Below are 21781 nucleotides of genomic sequence, written 5' to 3' on the forward strand. Positions count from 1 at the left end.
TGTCAGGATTTGCTTACATTTAACTTTGAAGTGCATTGTAGAACTGTGGCTATAAAACGTGAATAAATGTAATCAGCTTTCTGTACTTCATGACAAAAAACGCTTTGTAATCGTGGCTGGAAAGAGTACAAAAACATAATCTACTCAAGTAAAAGTACTGGTGTAAAAATTGACTCAAAGAAAATATTTTTAAAAAGTAGCTAATTTAAAATCTATTAAAAGTAAAAGTTACTTCTCTGTGTGTTTGGTTTGCGCTCTGACATGCACTGTCACCTGTGCGCCCTTATAGAGACAGTTGTGTGCTTTTCCAAATCATGTCCAATCGACCAAATGACCCTGGCTCAACGCCATTTGGGCTGTAGTAATCGTTCAAGATGATCAGTGGAAACATGATGCACCTCAGCTACATGTGGAGATTTTTGGCAATACTTATGTACTCGTCATTTCCAAGTTTGTTATGTTTATGAAACAAAAGGAAAGGTAGTTTGACATTGTCATTATGAGGTATTTTTTGTGGAAATTTGAGGGAAAATGCATTCATTCCATTTTGGAACATTACAAAATGTGGAAAATGTGAAGTGGTGCGAATACTTTCCGGTTGTGTGTGTGTTTTTATGTAAGGGTGTGTGTGTGTGTGTGGGTGTGTGTGTGCGTGTGTGTGTGTGTGTATAAGTAAGAAGTGCCCATCAAGCCGATCCAGGTTATGGAGGGGATTCTGGAAGTGTGGGGTGAATATCTCCAGATTAAATTAACAAATGACTCGAAGCTCCCAGTGTTTAGTGAACGTAACATACTTACAGCTGCTCTCTACATTAGCATCTTCCTGGTATCCAATTGGCTAAGCTGTACCTCTACTGTACGTGAGTGTGTGTATCTCAGAGTCCTCTTCATTCACCCCTCAAGCCATGATGTTTCACGACAGTTTTAGTCTTCACTCTTTTCCTTTCTTCTTCTTTCTTTCTTTCTTTCTTTTTTTTTGCATTATGCACAACTCTCATTTTATCTTTATTGTGCAATACAGTGATCCCAGAGGTGGGTAGAGTACCTAAAAATTGTACTCAAGTACTCAAGGAAAAGTAGTCATCCAAAAATGCACTCAAGTACAAGTAAAAAAGTATTTGGTGGAAAGAATACTCAAGTAATGAGTAACATTTTGAGTAACAGCTTACAATTTTTTTCCCAAAGGGATTTTTTTTCTCAGCACAAAGTATGCCATTTGAACTGTTTTAATTATACTATACGATAACCCATTACATAACCACTTTAAGCCAAATACCCCCCCCCCCCAAAAAAAATTGAAGTCAGGCAATCGAATTTTTTTTTTTTTTACAGAAATGAAGTATCATTCGTCCAAAGAGCATGAGTGCCCTCCAGTGGAGAAAATAGTTCCTAGTTTGAATAGTTTAATAGTGAATAGTTCCTTCATAGTTCCTATTATGAAATTAAAATGATCATATCTCTGGTTTTCCGTGGTCAATCGGTGCCAAATAAAAAATGGGAGAGAGGTTGGAATCGGCGGAATTATGTTGAGGGCAGCGCTCTACTTCAAATACTGTACTTTTTTTTTTTACGTACCCCATTACATAACCACATTAAGCCAAAAAATTCCAAAAAAATATTGCAAGAGAAAAAATGACTTAGATGAAGAATTATTCGTCTAAAGAGCATAAATGCCCTCTAGTGGAGAAATAGTTCCTAGTTTGAATAGTGAATACTAGTTCCTTCATAGTTACTAATAAGAAACTAAAAGGATCATATCTCCTTTTTTCCGGGGTCAATCGATGCCAAATAAAGACTGGGAGAGAGGTTAAAATCCACAGTTTCGAGTCATGTTGAGGGCAGCGCTCTATGTCAAATCCTTAATTTTAATTTTTTTACGGAGCTATAAAGACGCTACGTGATTGAACAAGCTGGCGTAATCATTGAACGGAAGCCTTGCGTCTGATTGGTATAATGGGAGTCATGTGATTATTGTTGCGACGTCTCATTGGTGAAATTGGTAAAGCTACTCTTGGCATCGCTGGGGAAAAAAAATCGAATATGTAGAATAAAGAGGAAAAATGTAACAAGTCTTGTGTAGAACAAAGTAGCGGTGCAAGAGTAGCGTTTTTTCTTCACAAATCTACTCAAGTAAAAGTAAAAAGTATGGCTTCGTAAAACTACTCTTAGAAGTACATTACTCAAGTAAATGTAATGGAGTACATGCAACACGTTACTATCCACCTCTGGTGATCCCTCAGTGGTTGCATGGGGACCAGAACCTGACGCGATAAGTGAAAAACCATGACATAGCGCTCCTCCCAAAAAATTTGTGTTTAATGTATTTATTCATATTTAGCATTTAAAAGAGATACATATACAACATGTTTTTCACTTTTTTCCCCAAAGTATAAAAAAAAAAATGTTTATGTGTATATTAGGGGCTGTCAAAATTATCGCGTTAACGCGCGGTAATTAATTTTTTTGATTAATCACGTTAAAATATTTGACGCAATTAACGCACATGTCCCGCTCAGACAGTATTCTGCCTTTTGGCAAGTTTTACAGCAAGGTTTTTTGTGCTGTCTAACAGCGAACTCTTGTGGTCGCTTTGCGACGTGGTTTATTGCTTTCTTGCCAGTTCAATATGGCTGCACGACGTCTCGGGCTGACGCCTACGTTGTAATGTTGTGCTTATATGATCCTTGGACAAGATTTGTCCGTAAGTATGGTTGTTGTAAAGAATGTACATATTAAGTTAGTAAGCGAAATGTTATATTTTTTGTATGAGACGCTTTTTGTTTATGTTTAGTGAACCTGTATAGCGTGCTAAGCTAACGTTGTTGCTAATGCAATGCTTGTGTACTTTTTTTTGTTGTTTTACGACGGTCTAAAGAGGACAATGGTTTGAGGCTATTTTATTAATAAATCAGATGAAAAAGGAAGAAGTCTGATTGTTAAGGCGTCGTTCACTAGCTGTCTAGCTTTGGAAAAAATAGATGCTTCGGAGTGAGGACAGCATAGACAGTTTTAAATGACAGTAGAGTGAAATGCCCACTACAGTCCTTATGTACCGTATGTTGAATGTATATATCCATCTTGTGTCTTATCTTTTCATTCCAACAAATTATTTTACAGAATATATATATAATTTACAGAAAAATATGGCATATTTTATAGATGGTTTGAATTGCGATTAATTACGATTAATTAATTTTTAAGCTGTAATTAACTCGATTAAAAATTTTAATCGTTTGACAGCCCTAGTCTATATGTTTTCATAATTTTTTAAGCACTTCAAATGTCATAATTATGATAAGTTTTAAACATGTTACTATCCCACCAAATTATTTTTAAACAAGAATAAAGTGGAAAAATGCGTGTCTTTATTATATGCTTGATTGAGTGAGTCCACTCAAATCCACTCAGGCTGCTCACTTAGACACAATGAGTTGCTACAGCAACTGATTAACAAGCTAAATGATGATTGACGCATACGGCGCTTTGAAGTTTTGGCTTCCATGCTCTCTCTGGCAAGATCAAACCTTAACGTCTGTCAGTCATCGTTAACTTTAACTCATTCAAAAAAATTCGAAAAACAATCGATTAATTCATTCACTCCCAGTCATTTTCACCAGAGCAAGGGCCTTCACTCCCGGCCGTTTTACTGGATTTTGACTGATTTTGTAAGGCTCACAGAAAATTCTGTTCTGTTGCTATATAAACATGGAACCCTCCAAAGGAAAGATTAGACTCTCTTCTTTCAGCAGGGAAAAAAATGTAAGTTCATATCTTTTTCCTTTCTTTAGAAATCAGCATTAGAAAATAGCTTAGTTTGAGCAATTTTCCAATTTCTGATGCAAAACAGAGAAATTGAGCTTTTTGTGAAAGCATACATTTCAAACATAACTTTGACTTTAACACAGCTATGTTTTGCTTTAGTTAAATCATAAATATTGCTGTAATGTTTTCCTTTTACAAAATAACATAAACAACAAGACAAATAGAGCTTTTGATAACAGAATAACAATTTATTTACACATAACTAACTAAGTATTAACTAACTAACTATAACTGAGATGACGCTGTTGTGGCCGCGACAGCCGGGTTATATTTTCCCTCATTGCCGCCGTCTCATAAAGATGGATTTTTTTAAGTCTCTGCGGGGTCTGCTCGGCGAGCAGCACGGACTCAACGACATCAACTGCTGCACTGGTGGTCCAGGTCGTTCTGCTCGGTCATCCAGCGCCTGGCATCCCGGGCGTCCTCTTGGCTGTTCTGCTCGGTCGTCCGCCGCCTGACATCCTTTCGCCGGCGCCCCGGCAGTGTGGCCCGGCCATTCCTTGCCGTTGAATTGGGTTGCGGGCTTGCGTTACTGCCCTCCAATGGCCAGTTTTATTGATTTAAAATGGATTTTCAGCTTTGAGCAGAACCCAGAAATGTCTCATATGAAAAAAAATGTAAAAGACGTATAAATACGTCTTTGGGACACTGAAAAAATTAAAAATAGAACGTATTTATATGTTTTTGGGAGCAAATGAGTTTAATAAACAACTTCAGTGCACTGCCTGACCAAGAAAAGCAGAGGGAGGGAGAGTGAGACTACGTGATCGGCTCGTATCAACTGTATTTATCCTTTTTTTTTTTTTAATTGGAAAAAAAGAAAAAATCAGCGATGGACTGAGGGCGCGAAGTTTGAAGCGCAAAGTAATGAGGGATCACTGTAATCTAATTGTAACATGTATTTGTTACATGTTTTGATGCATATTTATGCTTTATATAAGATTTATGTCTGATTTTAGGGTCTTGGAACAGGTTACACATTTACATGGAAACGGCTTAGGTACTTACGGATTTTTCAGTTTACGAAACTACTTCCAGAACCAATTAATTTCGTAAGTAAAGGTACCACTGTATTCCATCCGAAAGCAAAGTTTAAAGGAGAATATTATTATTTCATATTTAATCATATATATTCTTTTATAATAAATGATTTTCCCCTTCAAACTTTGCTTTCGGCAAAGGATGCTCCTTTTTAGCCAAGTATAATTTAATTATATTTGATGGGCAATTTTTGCTTACCATGCAGTCAGGAAGAAAGTGTTGATTTTGATGATGATCTGTCTGGAACGTTTTTTTATTGTGTATCGTGTTTCACTTTGATTTGACTTCCAAAGTTTCATTTATAACATTGGATGTCAAAGCTACTGAGTTGTTTTCTACGAGTGGTATTAATGGTAACAATGAGATATCTTTTTAATGGATGACTTCTGTGAATACTAAAAAGACATTTGAAGTTCAAAAGAAGCCTTTACAATGACGACATGTGCCTACTAATTCTTTTCATATGAACTGTATTGCTTTGTGGAATAAATCAACAATCCATCAGATAAATCATCCCTGCCCTGCTCTTGGTGGATTCTTGAATAAAAACACAATATACGTCCACCTGAATATCTGTTTTGGCATCAGCTGGAACACTGGGAAGTGGCCAGAGCAGCATGTGGCAGTGTAGCAACAGGTTTCCCTCCCCCTCCTTTTTGGGAATTTATGGTGATTTATTCTTTTGTTTTGCCTTTTGCAAATTAAGAGAACTCCTTGCTTTCTGACTTTATACAGGACACAATGATTTTATTGAATAATGTTCAAATTACTTTTGACAGGGACCAGACTTTGTTGACAGTGGGTTGCTACTTTGGCAGTGTTTGATGTTGACTCTGCAAAGGGCGTTTCTGTTTCTTAGAAGAAAGTGCGGGTGACTTTTGAACTTTCTGCCAGAAAATTAACAACAGCAAAAAAGAAAACCTCAGTTTATCATTGTTTGTGCTACAAAACCCACTAACGTGCAACCTGAAGTGAGTGGCATAGCCAAAGATTTTACTCAAGTAAGAGTAGCATTACTTTTAAATAATATTACTCAAGTAAAAGTCATCCCAAAATTTACTCAAGTACAACTAAAAAAGTATTTGTCTAAAAGAATACTAAAGTCCAACGTAAAATTTGACTCGCCATTTGTTTTTACATCTGACGACATGCTCGAAATGTGACGATTTACGACAGCGCCGCAGTTTCTTTGTTTTACCGCAAGACGGACGGACGTCGGATTATCTTGTGAGAGAAATCAACATGGGTTTCAACAATCTCAGTGCAGGTGGTGAAAAAAGGAAAAAGATGAGGCTTACCATTGAAATGAAGATGCAAATGATAGGAAAATATGAGCGTGGTGTGTGTGAGCGTATTTCGGCGGTCCTCTTCCGTTCGCCAGTCTTTATAAGTTAAGGTGACAATTATTATTGTAGTAACATCGGCAAAGAAATCGCCAGCTTCATCAGGTTTTTAATCATTTATTTCAGAACTTTTGCAACACAACATGCCTACTGTCCACCGCAGCTGACGCGCAACAACAGAACACGAAAGTGACAGTAAAACTCGAATGCACTCTCTCTCACTCTGCCATCAGCCACGCTACATTATTATTATTATTATTGTTATTACTATTATTATTATATTATTATTTCAATTTTTAGTCATTTTTTTTTGTTTTGCTCTTTGCAATTGCTATTTGCAATAGTAACAGCGGTATTTATTCAGGATTTAATATAGGTTTTCATGCTGTGGAAAGAATTATGGTATGATAATGTAGTCTTATGGGATAATCCTGCTCGACATACGACAATTTTGACTTGCAAACAAAGTCCTGGAACAAATTGACTTCGTATGTAGAGGTACCATCTATATGAACCGTTATTATTATACTGTACTATAATCTACTATATGACCATCTTAGGCCAGAAAGACGACATAAAAAAAAAAAAAAAAAAAAAAAAAAATTAAATTCAGACCAGAAGAACACTCTGAAACATCATCCATCCAAAGAGCAAAAACAATTGTTGCGTCTGATTGGTATAAAAGAGTCATGTGGTTGTTGTTGCAATGTCTTATTGGTGAAACTGAGACAGCCAGTGGCATCTCAGTAAAAAAAATAAAGTCAATATACCGTAATTTTCGCACTATGAGGCGCACCTGGCTATAAGCCACCAAAGATGACACGAAAACGGCATTTGTTCAAAGATAAGCCGCACTGGACTTTAAGCCGTAGCTGTCCTCACTGTATTATGGGATATTTACACTGAATGATATTACTGGTAACACTTTAATTGACATTGGCATCATACGACTGTCATAAGACCAAACGAACCACATTGAAGCTTTGAATCAATTGGCTGCAAAGCTTCATTGCTTCAAGAAGCTTTATTTGGCCATCACTGCTCCCTTGGGGAAGACGGTCAACCTCTGCTGCCAATACTGTTTTTGTCCAACATGCCTCCTAGCATGCATTGCAGCGTTCCAGATGTAAATGCCAGTCAAAATTAATGTAATGTGCTAATTATTTACTCAGTTACTTTCAGTTGTTTCATTAATTCCTAGTTATGGTATTTGGCCACTGATAGTGGCGCCATAAGACTGTCATTAGACAATCATTATTATGACATGACACTGTCACGAGCATTAATGAATGCTTATAACATATGTCATTTAGTGTTATCTAGCAAATTATCTCACTTTTGGATAGATGTAAAAGATCCGAGCTGGACATAAATGCAATTAGTAACATAATTTGCCGGATGACACTTCATGACATCTGTCACAAGCATTCAGTACTGCTCATGATAGTGTCAGATCATAATTATGACGGCCGTATGACAGTCTATTGATGCTGTTGTCAAATAAAGTGTTACCAAATACTAGGGCTGCAGGTATCGATTATTTTAGTAGTCGATTGATCGATGAAGTAGTTAGTTCGAATAATCGAGTAATCGGATAAGGAACATCAAAAATTAAAATACCTGAGCTGAGGCTCAAACAGTATAAAAAAATGAACAAATAAGGATCTATGTACAACAAAACAACAATCGGCTAAAGTCCGCTAGCTTAAATGCTATAATATGCTAACTTTTTTTTTTTTTTTCTTACAATGCTCTCAACAAATGGTCTAGACACGTATTCCCACAAAAAAAAAAAAAAACGGCCAAATATACCTATAAACTAAATTACGAATGCATTAAAAAAAATAATAAAATTAGCTCAAACAAAAACTCAGCTTATGTTGGTCTTAACAGAGAGCAGCTGGATTCAGCCACGTGAAATGAAGCAGACTTGAGGGCAGTGTATCCACCCAAATCAATAAAACTAAATGCAAACACTTTCAAAACAAACATTATAACTCCACTTTAACTAAACGAATACTCGACGGAGCAAAATTTAATTCGAATTTTTTTTTTCTAATCGAATACTCGAGTTAATCGATTAATCGTTGCAGCACTACCGAATACCATAACTCGCAATTAATGAAACAACTGGAACAGTAAATAAATAAATAATTAGCACAGAACATGAATGTTGATTGTTATTTACATCTGCAGCGCTGCAATACATGCTAGGAGGCATGTGTTACCTATTACCTATAAATCAACAAATAAGCCGCATTGGACCATAAACCGCAGGGTTCAGAATGAAACAAAAAAGTAGCGGCTTACAGTCCGAAAATTATGGTATTGAATAAAGACGTAACGTAATGTAATGTAACGACTCTAGTGTAGCCCAAAGTAGCGAAGTAAGAGTTCTTCTTCACATATCTACTCAAGTAAAAGTAAAAAGTATTACATGGTGAAACTACTCCAAAAGTCAAATTTTCACAAAAAGTTACTCAAGTAAATGTAACAGAGTAAATGTAACGCATTACTACCCACCTCTGAATGCATTACGTAAACATGAAAAATATGAGTTTGGTTATTTTTGTTCTTTCTTTACCGTAATTCTTTGTGGTCAAATATGTTGTTTCTTTATGTGGACTGCAAACCCGCCTAAAAATGATGCAACATTCATGAATTACACCAGTTTTTCCTTCACCACAATGGCTTATGACAGACGTGACAGTTCTAACAAATGAAGCCTTACAGCTTTGGTTTGGGGTTAACAAAAATAGCTCATCTTTTATTCTGAACAACCTTCAACTTTTCTACCTGTTAAAGAAATTGAGCCGTTAATGAAAAAAACAAACAAACAAACAAAAAAAACCTCATTTAGCTGCCTTTAAGTGCAGAGGACTTCAAACATCCTCACAGTTCTGGAATGTAGTTCTTTGAGGATAAAAGTAAGATTTAAGTTGGACCACACTGAAGGCAACAGAAAAAAAAAGTGCGGTGAAAAAAGGAAAGGCTCATGATCCAAAGCAAACCGCACCTTTTTTCATCCATACTTAAAACCGGTCAAGTGCCCATTATAATATATCCTTTCATTCAGAGTTTAAAAACACTTGACATTTTTTGACAATATGATTGTTTAAAGCTGGGACCATGTAAAACAAGTCAATGACAGGGTAGTGGTTTACTTGCCTGGCTTTCTGTGCAGTTAATCCAGTGCACAAGGGACATAAAACAAAATGAGTAATGGCAACCATTAATCAAAATGAAATATTAAAAGTCGTATTTTGCGTGAGATCCCATGTCTAAAGAAAAAGTTCAACTAATAAGCAGAACAATTATACAATGTTACTTTCAGTACAGCTTTACACAGCCTTCCTTTTAGGGTGTCCGATTGCTTTATTGACTCGCTCTGAGGGATTCGAGGTGGACCATCACAAAGAGTGCTGATGAGTAACATATTCTGAAAGAGCTGACCTTTGGCCCTGGCTAGCACAGCCATCTGGGGTCATTTGGCTCCAAACCAAAAGTATTGTTATTCGGTCAGATGTAAAGAAAATGTCTGGTGAAGTGATAAAAGAAAACACATATTGACCTTGCCTTGGCCTTTGATGTTTACCTTGTGCCAGATATCATTTTAAGTCTGTTGGACTTTTACTTGAGGAATGAAAAAAAAAATGTCTGAGCTTGAAGGAATTTGGAACTGATACGATAGGAATGAAAAAAAAATGTCAGATGGAATCCACAAAATACATAAGCAACAGGTTCTTATTTGAATATACGGCAGTATTACCGTTAGATGAGCTATTACAGTGGTACATCTACATTAAGGGCATAGTTTTGGTGTGCTGTCAGCATTGCTGCAGAGATTGAAGAGGTGGGGGGGGTCAGCCTGTTAGTGCTCAGACCATACGCCGCACTCTACATCAAATTGGTTTGCATGGCTGTCACCCCAGGAGGAAGCCTCTTCTGAAGACGGTACACACGAAAGCCCGCCCGTCTCATCAGACCTTAGGACATGGTTCCAGTAATCCATGTGCTTTGTTGACATGTCATCAGCAAACTGTTTGCGGACTTTCTTGTGTACCGTCTTCAGAAGAGGCTTCCTCCTGGGGTGACAGCTATGCACACCATTAATGGCTGTACTTTGAGTTATTTTGAGGGGAAAATAAATTAACCCTATTATATAAACTGCACACAGACTACTTTTCATTGTGTCAGTGTCATTTTGTCATTGTTGTCCCATGAAAAGATTTACTTAAATATTTGCAGAAATGCGAGGGGTGTACTCACTTTTGTGATACACTGTATAATTAATACATAATAATATAATACCGATGGCAAAGGCTCCCAGGAAAGATGAACTACAATTAATCCCTACATGTTTGAACCTGAGGCGTCAGATGACGGCGATTTACTTGACACAGCAGATGGCGTCATGATGCCAATTGACAGCTCGACACTTCACGAACGGGAGAGTGAGTGGTAAGTCCAGCATCGTGATTTTTTTTATTAGAATGCGATTACATGGTTGTATATTTTTCCATGCTCTACACATAGCTAAAACTGGATATTAGGTAATGGGACAGCTCCTACCAATCTAAATATGGTAAAGCTAGCCCAAATGTGGCTAAATGAATGAAATGTTATTGATATTTCAAAATAAATGACAAAACCATTTTATTTTCCAGGTGTTGCTGTAAACCATCAAGTAATTACCCTTCCAAGAGTATGCCTGTGTCATCAGGAGATCCCAGACGTGAGAGCCAAACTTGCAGAGGCTGAAGCACTGACAGGGGCATGAATTTCATTAAAAAAAATAAAACCATAAATTGTTAACAACATTGACACATTTTGTTGACTGTTTAATGTATTCTATTGTTATATAAAATATTGTAATTATATTACATTCTGAAAAAATATTCAATAGGCCGCAATAATGATACCAGGTTTATGTTGAATCAGCATTAGCTTTCGTTGTCAGATTGTGACACAACATGTTATACCAAGCACACAACGGCACACATCAAAGAGCATAATTTCAGTAAGCAACACAAAGTTAGGATAGCAACGGACTAGCGGAACATTGAAAAATGATAACGGCAGTGGGAAATATGTATTTACTCTTTTCTGTAGCATGAAGTGTTCTCTATACAAAGATAATGCATTATCATTAAAATATGAAGGTAACTTGATTTTTCTTTTAAAAAATGTGTACTGTATATATGACTAGTTTATGATTTCATGTCATCAAAATTTGCTACATTTATTTCTCCTAAATCATCGTCATCTGATGTCGCAGACGGAAGAAATTCAGCATCTGGCAGGCCTCATAGGATCTCTTCAGTCGTCATCGCTGGACACCGCATCACTTCGGTCATCATATGACTCGACCCACTCTCTCTTGATTTTGGGAAACTGGGTGGCAACTGACTTGCAACGCTTTTTTCTTCGTGTTGAGGGTTTCCGCCACTTAATTTTTTATGTTTGGCTTCCTGGAGGGAAAAAAAAATCACAGCAGCATGAAAATATTGGATGAATCCTAATTTTAATTTAATAATAATTTCTTGGTGATCAAATAATAATGCCCCAGTCATACCAGCAACTATTTGATGCTATTGTTCCCTCTTCAAATAGGCAGACCTTGATGTTGAAATATAAAAAAACGAGCCAAGGACCTATTTGGTGCTGGGGACATTTGAATTTACATAACACCTATTGATATAGTAATAAAATCACATGAGTAGACGACATGTCAGCCAACCTATCTACTTACGACAGGCCAACAGCAAAAAAATAAATAAAAAATGTCGCACTTCAACAAACTGGCAGTAGGAGTCTCCCTCGTTTATAAAAAAAAAAAAAAAAAAGCCATTAATGTTCTACTTACGTCTTTGGAAAACCAAGGTTGCATTGTTGTAGGTTTTCAAAGCTGTCGTGGCTGAAATGATGAAAACAATGAGCCGATTGGGGACCTGTATGCATGCTAACAAAAACGGTCCAAACCTTTGCAGGAGAAGTTTTTTTTTTGGACCACTCCTAGAGTCTCGAGTCTTCCTGTGAGTAATTCATATCGCTACACATCGAGATGGCATGACGAATCCCGCGAGTAAAACCCAGAAAATGTTTGCAATATATGGCGAGGATAGCGTGGTGCTATATTTCCGTGTTCAGAGTGGTGGCGAGGCTTCCTGGAAGTTACGTCACGAGGTAGGGGTCGGCAGGACGGCGCGTCCCTCGTTGCTATGGTGTTGCTATGGCCATAACTCAAAAACTACGCGGTCAATTATTATTATTTTTTTTTTAAGTGACTTTTTCAGAGAGCGAATGACGCATTTAATACAATTCAACTGAGTAAAACACTTAAGAGCGAAATCTGAAAACCTCTTCAGTTCCCCTTTAATGCGTATTGGTTCAGGTGATACAACGTTTGATTCAAACGTTTGTTTTCAAAAATACTAAAGAAACATTTTGAAGTGCAACTGCGTTAATAATAAAAAAAAAAAAACAAACAAAGAAAAAACGGGCAGCTATCCAAGAATGAGTCCAAATCTGGGGAACACTGGAGCACCCCTTGACTCAAAATAAAGTACTGTAATATAAAAGTTATTTACGTAGGTAGTAATAATAAAAAAAAAAATCTCAGATATTCAAGGACCGATCTACATCTGAGGCATACTAAACTACCCCAAGACTAGAACCGAAGTACCCTCATGAAATTCTAATGTGTGAATTCATGTCAGATTTTTGTTTTCATGTCAGTTCATGTTAGTGTCCCCCTGAAGTGTACGTATTCTTGGATAGCTCCCGTTTTTTTTAAAAAAAATTATTTATTTTAAAAAAAAAATTTTAAATAAAGGGACTTGCACTCTGAAGCCACCACATTGCATTACCACAATGCACATAATGCCAAAAATGATCAAAAATGAAGGATAGCTTGCTTGACTTCGTTGTTCCTTGTGGAAGCTGACCTGACCGCAGTAGTTTTGCAGGTTAGCAAGTTCACACAGTTTAACCCTTGTGCAGTATATTTTTTTTATACCTCTCGCAGTATTGGGGATGAAGTCTGGCGCCCTCTTGAGGGTGTGATAACAAAGTCATTTCTGAATATTTTTTTACTTGCGACATCTCAAAATGTTCACTAGCATCAGACCTATCCATACGTATATAGTTTTTATTTATTTATTTATTTTGGATGCCCTCTATGGACAATAAAAGCAATAGTGTGCTATGAACAAAACTAACAATGTTGTATGTAATATATAAAAACAAATCCAAGTAGGAATATTTGATATCAGGTCATTAGAGGCTTGAATATGTTCATAAATTATAACATCATTTTTTGGGGGGAACTCAAAATTTTTTTACTATGGCAATTTCAAAATTTTTACCCCTCTCGCAGTATTGGGGATGAAGTCTGGCGCCCTCTTGAGGGTGTGATAACTAAGTCATTTCTAAATATTTTTTTACTTGCGACATCTCAAAATGTTCATTAGCATCAGACCTATCCATACGTATATAGTTTTTATTTATTTATTTATTTTGGATGCCCTCTATGGACAATAAAAGCAATAGTGTGCTATGAACAAAACTAACAATGTTGTATGTAATATATAAAAACACATCCAAGTAGGAATATTTGATATCAGATAATTAGAGGCTTGAATATGTTCATAAATTATAACATCAATTTTTTTTTGGAACTCAACATTTTTTTATAATGGCAATTTTAACATTTTTACCCCTCTCGCAGTATTGGGGATGAAGTCTGGCGCCCTCTTGAGGGTGTGATAACTAAGTCATTTCTGAATATTTTTTTACTTGCGACATCTCAAAATGTTCACTAGCATCAGACCTATCCATACGTATATAGTTTTTATTTATTTATTTATTTTGGATGCCCTCTATGGACAATAAAAGCAATAGTGTGCTATGAACAAAACTAACAATGTTGTATGTAATATATAAAAACAAATCCAAGTAGGAATATTTGATATCAGGTCATTAGAGGCTTGAATATGTTCATAAATTATAACATCATTTTTTTGGGGGAACTCAAAATTTTTTTACTATGGCAATTTCAAAATTTTTACCCCTCTCGCAGTATTGGGGATGAAGTCTGGCGCCCTCTTGAGGGTGTGATAACTAAGTCATTTCTAAATATTTTTTTACTTGCAACATCTCAAAATGTTCACTAGCATCAGACCTATCCATACGTGTATAGTTTTTATTTATTTATTTATTCTGAATGCCCTCTGTGGACAATAAAAGCAATAGTGTGCTATGAACAAAACTAACGATGTTGTATGTAATATATAAAAACACATCCAAGTAGGAATATTTGATATCAGATAATTAGAGGCTTGAATATGTTCATAAGTTATAACATCAAATTTTTTTTGGAACTCAACATTTTTTTATAATGGCAATTTTAACATTTTTACCCCTCTCGCAGTATTGGGGATGAAGTCTGGCGCCCTCTTGAGGGTGTGATAACCAAGTCATTTCTAAATATTTTTTTACTTGCGACATCTCAAAATGTTCACTAGCATCAGACCTATCCATACGTATATAGTTTTTATTTATTTATTTATTTTGGATGCCCTCTATGGACAATAAAAGCAATAGTGTGCTATGAACAAAACTAACAATGTTGTATGTAATATATAAAAACAAATCCAAGTAGGAATATTTGATATCTGGTCATTAGAGCTTTGAATATGTTAATAAATTATAACATCAAAATTTATTTGAGGAACTCAACATTTTTAGACAATGGCAATTTCAAAATTTTTACCCCTCTCGCAGTATTGGGGATGAAGCCTTGCGCCCTCTTGAGGGTGTGTAACTAAGTCATTTCTGAATATTTTTTTACTTGTGACATCTGAAAATGAAATGGAAAATTTTTACCCCTCTTGCCGTATTGGAGCCAAAAGTCACTCTTGGAAGTGTGACAACTAAGTCATTTCTGAATATTGTTTTTTTTTTTTACCTTCAACCACTAAAAATATTCACTGGCATCAGAATAACAGTCAACAAGTCACAACAACTAGAAGAATTTTGAATTAACAGAATCTATATAACTCAAACGCACAACAACAAACTACTGAACTAGAACAACAAACAACTCAACTAGAACAACAAACAACCAGTGAGCTTTTTTTAAAAAAAAAACAATTTGCACACTTTTTGGCCATGTTTTTGGCTAAAGAAAATGCCACATTTGCAGCTAATGTTTGATGCCCGTAGTCGGTTAATGCAAAGGCCACATTGCCCACATTTCTGGCTTTGTGGCGTGGCCACCACTGCGGGGTCCACCTGAGTAAAGAGGGTGAATGCATTGAAGAGAGACAGATCCAGCATATGATATGATATGGACATTGGCCATCGTAATGTCCTCCAGCAGCAAGAATATGTGGCAGATGCCTGCAAATAACACACACAAAAAAACACATCAGATGATGTCAGATGACCAGAGAGCTTTGATGCAAAGTTTTGAAAAAGACATAACATATGCTTACCTGGTCCAAGTGATCGACTGCCGCTTTACACAGATCGTAGTCCAAAATAATCTTGGGCTTTTTTTTTAAGACAATCTGCTGGATAATGTCGTCCGGGCAAAACAGATTGACAGTAGTCTCGGGGCTACTGATCCTGGCAATTGCAAAAAGCGTTGGGCCAGGCAATAGAATAGGGGGCAGGTTGAAGTGCCTCGAAACTTCATTTGTAGAGGACCACACAATTTCTTGGTTTTTGGCAAGCCATGGAGTGCTGACCTGATTCTGTTGTTGTTGCTCCTCTGCTGCTTCTGCTGTAACCTCCTCAAAATCCTAATCATCATCCTCTTCCTCCTCTCCTACAAGTGGCTCAAAATCTTCATCATAGTCTTGTGACACATCATCCTTTTCATCCATTGAGTCTGTGGGACATTCCTCCTCCAACACCATTTTTGTTGCCTCCTCAAGAAAAAATATTCTCGCCATCTCTGCTCACCAGCAGTCACAGGGAGTAAAATGGCCTTTGAGCCGTTGGACCCCATATAAAGTTGTTTACAAACGTGACCATTCACTGAGCCAATGGGAGGAGGAAAAAGTAAAACATTCTACCAATAAGAGTTGAGATTCAATAAACAACTGCATTTTGAATTCTCAAAATGTGTCACATCAAACACCTTTTTGCGCCCTGCAGACAAGGTGCTTTGAAGTGCATTCAAAGCCGCCTTCTGCAGACCTCTGCACGCAAAAGTACAAGCACACACATACGCACACGCTCGGTGACGTGAGAGTGCGCGTGCATGTACAAACGCACACGATTTCTCCCACAGTCGCGTCATAAAGTCAAACGTCACAAAAGTCAACTCATACTGTCCCATTGAACAGGCAAAGTGCGCGCGCGCACACACACACATACCCACATACGCGCGTGCACACCCCCACCCTCACACGCGCGTGCACACACCCACTCACACACAAGTGTTCGTGTTCGTGAGTCCACACACTGGCCCGTTCGATCAAAGCTCAACATGAAAACTTGTTTTTTTGGTAGTAAGTAAATGCGTTTGACAATGAGGGATCAATCAAGAAAAATGATAAATAATAGTCTAGTGTCCCCTGCTGGATTTTTTGTTTTTAAGATATTCATCCAGGATCCGTTACAATCTCGTGTCAGTTGACACCCCGCTGAAGCCATAAATTGTGTAATCGTGGGAAATGCACTTTCACACACCAGGTGGCAGTGCATCAAAAAACATGAGAAATTGGGATTTATAATGGGAGTCAATGGGGACGAAAGTTGGCGTAATACTCTCTGCGTCACAAAAAAGTAGGCCTCCCACATATAATAATGACAATACCAATTTTGAAACTGTGGATGGTGCCATTTTGAAGGTAAACATGTTTTGACATTTTTTGACAATTTTCAGCCCTCTAGCTTATTTTTTGATATGCTTTATATATGATAATATGATGAGTAACAAAGCAAAACGCCAGGATTTGGCGCAATACTGCACAAGGGTTAATGTTATGCTAACTCAGATACAGGTCTGACTGTCAGTATCAAAATTAGTGCTGTTTCCCCCACTTCCACAGCATTGACGTCTTTTTACATTATTTACAGTGGCAGGTGCTGGCCGAAAAAACTTCTAATATCCCAGCTCTTCGAAGAGGGCAGAGCAGGCGGCATGTTGTCGACATGAATCTGTTGGGGCTGTATCAGTGTGTGTGTGTGTTTGTGTCTCTGTGTATGGGGTCAAGTCATCAACCAATCAAACGTGTGTTTGAGGGGAAAAAGTTGACCGGCACATTCAGCAAGTGAAAAGGGATAAATGTAAGTCTGAACATAATGAAAATAATTCACTTTATAATGGTAGGGTCGAGTCTATCCTTACAACATATGGGAAGACAATCTAATGTGGCAGTTGTGTTTTGGATGCTGTTCCTGAACACACAATGTAACTGACGACAGAGGAGTGTTTGAGCTTTTACTTTCACCTTTCATGTCGTGTTGTGGTTGGCGTCGGCGGACAGTTGCACAAGTTCTGATATAAATGATTAAAAATATTACGAGGCTAGCGACTTCTTTGCCGATGTTACCACAATAATAATTGTTACCTTAACTTATAAAGACTGGCAAACGGAGGTCGGAGTAGGGCTGTCGAGATTGAAACATATTCCGGCCGTATAGCCTAGCCAGTCCACTGATACTCACACCACACTTATATTTTTCGGTCATTTCCATCTTAATTTAGATGCTAAGCATCACCTTTTTTCTTTTTTCACCACCAGCACTAACCTTCATAGGACCCATGTTTATTTCTCTCACAAGAAAATCCGCCGTGCGTCCATTTTGCGGGAAAACAATGAGATTGCGACGTAGTCATAAATCATCAAATTTCAAGCATGTCTTCAAATGTTGAGACAAATGAGGAGTCGAACTTTACGTTGAATGTCGAAAGCACCGTATGTTGATGCGATTGTATGTTGTATGTACTACTGTAGTTATGACGGACAAGAAGAAATTACCAATTTACCTTATTTAAGTAGTTTAGGAGTTGCCATCTGCAACCACAGATGTCTACCGGTATTTACATTTCTATTTTATTTGAAACGATTGTTTTTTATTTTTTTATTTTATACAGCTCGCGTGTGCACTGTGCAGAAGCTGAAATTGCAAGTAAACATGTATACATGTCAAAAACTGGTAGTAAGTTTGCATTAAGACAATTGACGCTCACTTGACTCAAATGACTAAATTCATTTATTTATCCCCCAGCCTAAGAAAACATTGAAAAGCAGAGGAAGTGTAAATAAAAGCTTTTCCACGAGTTAGTTCCCTCCACAACAATGAAAAAAACATTTTCAAAAAATAAAAATAAGAAAAAAAAATCTGAATAGAGCAATGCATTTACGGTATTCCCCTACTATGGCCCTTTAAAACACAACATCTTTTCAAACATAAATAGTAAATAAATAAATAATGCATGCCTGGCAAGTTGTACGGTTTCGGCGTAATTTGTACAAGTGAGCACTGATTTTTAAATGTGTACCCCGTATGTTCAAAATCTGTACGATTTTCGTGCATTACGTTTTTTTTCTCCATTTGCATTTTAACACCGTTTCGGCAACGAGACAATGTGCGTTACTACGTTGGTTGAATGACGCGAGAAAAGCAGGAGTGGGAAGGAGGGAAGAGTGTTGTGACGCTGTTGCAAACGCGATGCTAGGCTAGGTGGCTCCAATATTTCCTGACTGTAGCCGAAAGCCTATAATCTACGCCCACTTGAAGCTACACTAGATATCATAAGCATGTAGAACTAGATGCGAAATGACATCGTAAATACTCCTAAATCGTCAAAATCTTGACTTGAATCTATCTTTAAATGATGAAACATTTTTAAAACTTTCACATGTCGAAAGTAGACAGAAGGGAAGTAATGCAAAAACGGGAGCAATTTTAACAACTTTAACGGTTGAGTCACAACATTAAATGACTTCCAAACATAGCAAAGGTTACTATGTTAATATGTTAATATATGAAAGGTAACACCAGTTACTTTGCCAAGTAACTAATTACTCTTACATTCAGGTAACTGAGTTACTAACTCAATTACGTTTTGGGAGAAGTAGTTTGTAACTGTAATTACTTTTTTAAAGTAAGATTAACAACATTGGTCATACAGATGCAGTCTGCAGAATGAAAAGTGACGAAAGCTAATTTGTTGCCGAACACAATTTGTCCGCAACTATTGCTGATCACTTCTCAGAATTAGCAAAAGAAATGTTCCCTGACTCAAAGATTGCATCGGTAAGTTCATTTATCAATTGACCTTTTTTAATTTATAAATGGACACACTAACAAGCTACCTCCAAGTCGAAGTGAAGTGCCATGAAGCGTAGCCATCAAAAGACATGATAGAAATTGCCAAAAGTGCTACATACAATTATAACAAAAGTCACTGTTAAATTTTAGTAATCATGATGTAGCTGAAGATAATGATTGTTCTTTGTTTGCACCAGGTTATATGTGACAATATTACCAATAAATTCATATTATCTTAAAAATTGAGTTTTATTTTTGTTTCATATTGCACGCTATACAAAATGTTGTAAGATTAGTCTTCAATTTGTCAGGGCATACGCCACTATTTGTAAGATTGCCAACGGTCACGGGTTGACAGGTATGGTAATGTGCATTTCAAAGCACATTAAAAAAAAAAAAAAAAAAAAAATCATACTTCACTCAAGCATCCCCAAATCATGTCATATTAGGTCAATCAGTGGAATGGAATGATGGGCTCTCTGCTTTACAGCAGTTTGTTTGCATGTCACTACATATGTTAAACAGAAATTAAGAACGGAAAAGATTTCTGCTGATTTGACCTCCTTTAGAAGGCATCTTAGGTCAGATGTATTTAGTTCCTCATTGGATAGCGTACAACTCTTTATCTAAAATCGATAGTTAGAACTCTATGTATCAAAGTATATGACATTATAGTGCTCTTAATTCCCTTGTTAAAATTACTGACAAAAGACAAATAAAAAATTGTCATAAAAATTTTGTTCTCTGTATATTCTTTGGAAATATTTAGTTTCTCATTTCAATATTGTACAAATATTCAATTTTTAATCAGTATAAACTGAATCTATCACAAGTTACACAATTATCATATAATGAGCAAATGTGATTAAAAAAAAAAATTAAAATAATAAAATTTAAGAAAAAAAATTAATGGTAAAACTGGATCAAGCCATTTCAATATTCACAAAGGGAAAAATATAGTAAGAATGTGATTGTGATAATGCTGCACTGAAGCGTATCAAAAAGAGATGATTGCATTATTCCAATCAAAGAAAGTCACAAAGTGCTGACTTCCCCCATGAAAAACAGCACTTGAAGCAACAAACAAGACATCTCACTCTTGACCCACTCCCACTCTATTTAGTAGGGGTGTATGCAATTGGACAGACAGAAGAGGAGAAAGAACCGTTTTGGATGAAGGAAATGGCTGAAACAATGCTGGCGCTAGTGGTAGGAAGTGCTGATGAGCGAAGATTAAAAGCAGCAAGACTAAAAATAAAAAGCAACGACACACCAAAAACAGAGTTCAGAAAACACCACTATATTAGGACCAGGACAGCGATACTGATACATTTATGTAAATTAATATTACTGTCACGTTGAGGCGATACACTATTCTGATTGTTCCTATATCTGTTGCAAGGGCGTAGGTTTCCATAGGGACGGTAGGGACATACCCCTACCAACTTTACAGGATGCTCAAATTATCCCCACCAACTTTTAAACAACCTTATTTGCATTATAAAATTATTTCAGTTATATAGGTCATTTAGATTGTCTTCCTATATGTTGTCAGGATAGAATTGATCCTACCATTATTAAGTGAATTACAGTACTTTCTTTGTGTTCAGACTTACACTGACCCTTTTTCACTCGCTGAATGTGCCAGTCCATTTTTTCCCCTCAAACGCGCGTTTGATTGGCTGATGACTTGAACCCCCCCCCCCCCCCCCACACACACACACCCATTCACAGCCCGACAGAAATACAACATGCCGCCTCCCCCGCCCCTTCAAAGACGAGGGATATTAGAAGTTTTTTTCCGCCAGCAGCAGCCACTGTAAGTAATGTAAAAAGACGTCAATGTTGTGGAGGTGTGGAACACTTCCCTAATTTTGATACTGCTACAGTGCTTCAAGTCGATTTTACTCACTGAGATTTCTTGAAATAAGAAAAACAGTGAGCTGAAAATAAGCTTAGCAGACTAAACTTGTTTGTCAGAAATGTTCTTAATTCAAGAATATTGTTCAAAACATTATTTGAAAGAATTTTTTTCTTGAGTTAGGTGAAAAAATGATGTATGGGCTCAATACAAACAAATAGTAATATTTACTTAAAGTGGAAGAATCTGACACATTAATTTTTTAACTAGCCTTTAACACTCAAAAAAAAAAAAAAGATGGAAAAAATTATTTGACTAGATTTAACAAAAATGATCAGATTAGAACGTTATAAATTTGCAGTGTGAAAGTTAGTATAGGTCAATACAGACTTATTTTGCATTAATCATTTCGCCTATCAAT

General features: G+C 36.7%; 1 protein-coding gene and 2 long non-coding RNA genes across 3 annotated transcripts in view; 2 read left to right on the forward strand and 1 right to left on the reverse strand.

Moving 5' to 3' along the window:
• The window catches only part of LOC130920148 (insulin-like growth factor-binding protein 4), a 66220-nt gene that overhangs the window by 9448 nt on the left and 34991 nt on the right, over positions 1 to 21781 (forward strand). The window lies entirely within an intron of this gene.
• LOC130920150 (uncharacterized) lies at positions 10305 to 21240 on the forward strand. The gene is made up of 3 exons (XR_009064111.1): positions 10305 to 10667; positions 10874 to 13191; positions 17194 to 21240. It is a non-coding gene; the product is annotated as an uncharacterized LOC130920150 (long non-coding RNA).
• On the reverse strand, positions 10834 to 16573 carry LOC130920149 (uncharacterized). The gene is made up of 4 exons (XR_009064110.1): positions 15704 to 16573; positions 12189 to 15608; positions 12073 to 12123; positions 10834 to 11677 (listed from the first exon to the last, which is right to left on the reverse strand). It is a non-coding gene; the product is annotated as an uncharacterized LOC130920149 (long non-coding RNA).

Source organism: Corythoichthys intestinalis, chromosome 8 (genome assembly GCF_030265065.1).
Source record: "Corythoichthys intestinalis isolate RoL2023-P3 chromosome 8, ASM3026506v1, whole genome shotgun sequence".
In the NCBI taxonomy this organism is placed as follows: Eukaryota; Metazoa; Chordata; class Actinopteri; order Syngnathiformes; family Syngnathidae; genus Corythoichthys; species Corythoichthys intestinalis.